At 36.5% G+C, this 5,708-nt stretch overlaps 1 pseudogene across 1 annotated transcript; it reads right to left on the minus strand.

Annotated features, from left to right (window-relative positions):
* Positions 1–2,647: 2,647 nt before the first annotated feature.
* LOC309660006 (ribosomal L1 domain-containing protein 1 pseudogene) lies at positions 2,648–4,179 on the minus strand (annotated as a pseudogene). The gene has a single exon. The product of its transcript is annotated as a ribosomal L1 domain-containing protein 1 pseudogene (transcript).
* Between the last annotated feature and the right edge of the window lie 1,529 nt (positions 4,180–5,708).

Genomic DNA, 5,708 nt, shown 5'->3' on the forward strand with positions numbered 1-5,708 from the left:
GAATATTACTGGGTATAATGATCATGTGAACATTTATGGAGCACAGTGTTAGCCACTAGTAACAACCAGAAGGAGAGACAGAAGATAAACACATAAATGTAATTTATTATGGTGTGCAACATTATTGCAGTATGGCCATAGGGCAGAAACAGGATTGAATAAAGGCTGTATAATTTTATCTTGAGGAGAAGACTTAGTGGAAGATAGTATGTCTAAGCAGTACTTTGAAGAGTAAAAGGGAGCCACGAGATGGGTTGATGGGATAATAAGAAACAGTTGGCTGGAGGTGTTCCAGGAAGAGGGAACTGAATTACCAAGAGTGTGGAAGCAGAAGGCAGTCTCATAGAAGGCTGCTGGATCATAAAGCGTGAGGTGGAAGTTTCAGAGATAGAACTAGAGGTGTAAACCAAATCAGGAGGATTAGTCATGTGTGGCAGGCACTGGTCATTGCCGTTCTCCTTGCCACCCACCCCTTCCCCCTTGCTAATAGGAGCAAAGATTGCTGGTAAGACTATCCCAGTTATTTCTCAGGGGTACAGTAATGTTATTAAGAACAGAAAACACCAGAGTTGGGAAATAAGGATGAGGGCAGGGATATGGAAAGAAATGTGGATATACTGATTTCTTCATTTTTCCTAGCAGGGAGTTAATAGGTATTATGTAGAATGGCGAATTTAAGAAACAGAAACATAAGTAGATCATTTAAGTTTATGAAGGCAACTTCCTGAAGGACCAAAAAATGATAAAACTTATAGAAAAAGGAATAGGTTATTAAGAATAAGTGGGATAAAATTAAAATGTACATTTTTTCAGTTTTTCATGGAGGAGTGTCAGTATATATAATTCAAAGTTAAACTTTTAAAATCTATATAGCAAAATATATCAACAAAGGAAGCAGTAAAACCAAAAAATATATCAGATGACAGATTTAAGATCAATTTTTATTATATTTATAAATATAAATGGGATAGACTAAAAACTGCCACATTGTCAGATTTTCTTTTTTTTAATGCAGTTGTAGCTATTTATGAGAGACTTTTGAGTGGATAAGTAAATGAAGTTCATAGCTTGAAAATATCCTAGAGGGCAAGGTGCACCTACCCCTTATTTACAGAGAGAAAAATAAAAGGCCAAGAGAAGTCAAGAAAATTATGCTCTCAATTAGCATTCATTCTCTTAATAAATTAAACCTCACCTTCAATTTAGTGATTAGAGGTAGGTAATTTTTAAAAATAGTAGGTAGAGTGAAAATTGTCTAATTATATATCCCAGTAATTCACATTATTTCAGAAATGTGCTCCATTAAGAAACTCATTGCCAAATAATTAAAATCTTACAACATATCAATGTAATTCAGAGGACAAATTGCCCTTGTTGTTGTTTAAGAAAAATTCATTCAATGGAAAATTGATCCAGTTCTCTGCACATTCATTAAAAGAGTAAGTGTATTGAAATTACAACTTACTGTGCATTACATTGTTAGACTGTATGAAACACTATAATATTTGAACATAAAAAATTACTCCTTTGTTAAAATTATGCCATAACAGGACAAATCTCATTTAATGAACCAGAGTATGTGTACTTTTTTTTCTTTTACTAGTATGGTTTCATATATTTCTATCTTCTGGGGACTGAACATTTATTACATGAAGATTTTTCATGTAAAGGTATAAGTAAGTAATAAATTTGGTTTGTAACTAAAAAGCTGATGCCAATGTTGTTTTTTCAAAGAATCTATTACACTTCAGAACCTTTGATAAATGTATTTGCTATTTAGTTTGAAAATATCTTTTATTTTGGATGTTGCCTATATGTTTCAAATGAATTTAAATGGAAATATATATTACATATGTCCCCAGTAAGTAACATATTGTCTTTTAAAAATATATTTCTTTTTATTTTTTTATTTTTTTTTAACATCTTTATTGGAGTATAATTGCTTTACAATGGTGTGTTAGTTTCTGCTTTATAACAAAGTCAATCAGTTATACATATACATATGTTCCCATATCTCTTCCCTCTTGCATCTCCCTCCCTCCCACCCTCCCTATCCCACCCCTCTAGGTGGTCACAAAGCACAGAGCTGATCTCCTTGTGCTATGCGGTTGCTTCCCACTAGCTATCTATTTTACATTTGGTAGTGTATATATGTCCATGCTACTCTCTCACTTTGTCACATCTTACCCTTCCCCCTCCCCATATCCTCAAGTCCATTCTCTAGTAGGTCTGTGTCTTTATTCCCGTCTTGCCACTAGGTTCTTCATGACCTTTTTTTTTTTCCCCTTCGATTCCATATATATGTGTTAGCATACTGTATTTGTTTTTCTCTTTCTGACTTACTTCACTCTGTATGACAGACTCTAACTCCATCCACCTCACTACAAATACCTCCATTTCGTTTCTTTTTTTTTTTTTTTCCAATTTTATACTGGGAAACAAATGTTAACTTTAATAATAAAAAACACAACCACAGAGAAGCACTGTATTTTCCCTCTACTGCATTAGCAAATACAAAGAAGAGCAATGAAATGAATGGATTTACTTCAAACTACTGTTTCTTACACCCATGAACATGTATCAGAATTACTTGTGGAGGTTTTAAAAACTATTTAAGTCTAGGCCTCATTCAGCAGTTGCAACAGGGGTCAGGACCCAGGTATTTTTTACAAGCTCTTTAGATAGCTCTGATGAGTTTCCTGCTGGTTGAGTCTCTGATTTTAGGTTGACTGGGGTACTTTGGGTTTTTGGGGCCACTGTTTGGGGGTACGGGGAGCTTTTTTTGCAGATTTACTAGCAGTAGTGAAGAACTTGGCCTCTGGCTTTTTGGAGTCTGTCTTGGGTCTTTTTTCCCCAGCGAAGAGGTTCTTTCTTTCTCCAACTCTTCTTTGATTCTTGCCTTCTTCCCTGGGCCTTTACCTGGGGTCTTGGGCTCCGCAGCTGCTGGGGTCTCCAAAGCTGGGGAGGCCTTACTCTTCTTCCCATGAGGTGTGTTGGGACCAGGACTCTTCTTTGGAGACTTCTTTCCTGCAGCATCTTTTTGTGTCTTTACGCTTCTTGCAGCTGGAGTTTCCTTCACTGGTACCAGCAGTGGGATTTCATCTTCAGACTTGTCTTGAGCTTTAGGGGGGGCGCTCACCCCACCGGTCTCCTTCTGGGGTCCAGGGTCCTGGGCTGGAGCACCACCAGTTTTGGGGGCCGGTGCATCTGTAGTCGGGGCTGGTGCAGCCTTTCCAGCCTGTTTCATAAGCTTCTTGTCTCCTTTCTTCTCCTGCTGTCTTTTAAGACGTTCTTTCTTCTTTTGGCTTTTCTTTGCTACCTTTTTCTTCTGACTTTGTGTGCGTGGTCCCCTGGCTTCACCACGACTGCTGACAAAAGAAGAAAAGACAGGCAGGGAAACCAATCTCTCAGTCTTCACGTACAAGAGCTTCACGCTCTCCCACTTCTCCGGCAGTTTCTGTGAAAGCCTTTTTGTGACGGCAACAACGTTTTCGACGATGTGCTGAACTTGCATCCCAGTGTGACCAATGCGGATGGTACTGCAAGAACCACTTTTAGAGATGTTTAAGACAGTTCCCCCTACACAGTCACTGATCTCTCTGGACAAATTCTTGGCCTGAAGGTTTACAGGTACTGGAACTTTCTTTCTGTTGTAGAAATGTGTCCCGAGGTGCGAGGGTAAGAGCCGCCTGATTCTGGCATCCGTAATGAAGAAGTCAAAACTACCCAAGAGGCGGAGCTTAGCTTCATAGGCTTTATATTCCTTTTTTAAAGTTCGGAGGGGGATAATCTGAGAAATGGTTTTAACTCCATGCTTGTTCAAAAGCTTCTTATAAAAACGTTCTGTCTGTTCGGGAGTTAAATTAGGTTCATCTTTGGTAAATAAACAGATATCTGCTAAATCTGATCGAATACCATGAGGCAAGGACAATCTGACCCTCAGTTCTTTACTTGGAATTTTCCATAATACCACCATTAAAAAGAAATTTTCATTCTCATTCAAAAGCAATCCATTTGCGTTTTTCCTGGATCTGGAATGTGCCAACAGAGCTTCTACTGCCTTTTTAATCTGCTCTTTGTCCAGCTGCTCCAGGCCGACCCGGGTTGCTGGAGACGAAGCTGAAGTTTCGGTTGAGGTTGACGGTGGGGTAGAAGCTGAGGCCTCCATTTCGCGTTCACCTCGTGGAGACCCATTTCGTTTCTTTTTACGGCTGAGTAATATTCCATTGTATATATGTGCCACAACTTCTTTCTGATCAAAGCAAAACATAATAAAAACTTAAAGGAATAAGAATGCATTAATACTTCTTACATGATCAAAAATATATATCCCAAACAATAAACCAGACAAAAATTGGAATTATTACCAGTAAAACTGAGAATGAAATAAGTATACCCATTTACAACTATTATAGAGCATTGCTCTGGAGTTAACAGCCAGTGCAAGAGAATAAAATAGAAGTATAAATTTGGAGAAAGAATAAAGAAGAAAATTTATGATTCTTTTCTAATTATATAATTATTGTCTTAATTCAGACAACTGTAACAAAATGCCATAGACTGGGTAGCTCATAAACAACAGAAATTTACTTCTCACAGTTCTGGAGACTGTGAAGTCCAAGATCAAGGCACTGGCAGATTTGATGTCCGGGAAGAACGTGCTTTCTGGTTCATTGACAGCTGTCTTGTCTTTGTGTCTTCACAGAGTGGAAGGGACAAGGGAACTCTCTGGAGTCTCTGATAAGGGTACTAACCCCACTCAGGAGTGTTCCACCCTCAAGATCCAGTCACCTCCTAAGGTCCCACCTCATAATACCATCACATTGGGGATTAAGTTTTAATATATGTATGGTAGGGGCACAAACACAAACATTCAGTCTATAGCAATTATATACATGGAAAAATTAGCACACCAAAAATATCTGAGAAACAATAAGAATTGAATAAGGGGCTCCTTTAATAATACTGTGCACAAATAATTTTCCTATATGCAAACAATAACCAGTTAGAAAAATATGGCAGGAAAGATCCTGTTTAATGTAGAAACAAAAAGGTAAAACCCATAGAATTAAATTTAAAAATAAAAGGAGAAACTTTCAAACTCCCCTAAGACTAGAACAATATATTTAAGTAAATGAAAGAAAAACCTTCTTGGATAGGAAAACTCAATAAATTTATTATAGAAAATTTTAAACATACATAAAATAAATTAATTACATGTACTTTATCCAGATTCAATAATTATCAACTAGTGACTAATCATGTTTCATATCTATTTCCACCCATTCCCTCTTTCCATATTAGTTTGAAGCTAATAGAAAATAGATATATTTTTTATCTTTAAATATTTCAATAAATATCTTTAAAAATTAATAATTTGCAAATACACACACAATGTTGTCAAACCCAAATATTAAAAATAATTCTCTACTATTAAGAATCTAGTTAGTACTCAAATTTCCAATTACTTCATAAATATTTTATCGTTTTCCAGTTTGGTCCATTGACTTAGAATTCAAATAAAGTCTAGAACTTGCAGTTTTAAAAAAATTGTCCTCCAAGGTTTTGTATAGTCTGAATTTTGCTGATTGCATCTCTATGGTATAAACATGTTTGTTCCTTTTGTGTATTTAGTAAAGATTGTTAGTTGGATATGGAGGTTTGATCTAATTTAGGCTCTTTTTTGTTTTGTTCTTGCAAGACTATTT

This window comes from Balaenoptera physalus (genome assembly GCF_965194825.1).
Source record: "Balaenoptera physalus genome assembly, chromosome: 4".
NCBI lineage: Eukaryota > Metazoa > Chordata > Mammalia > Artiodactyla > Balaenopteridae > Balaenoptera > Balaenoptera physalus.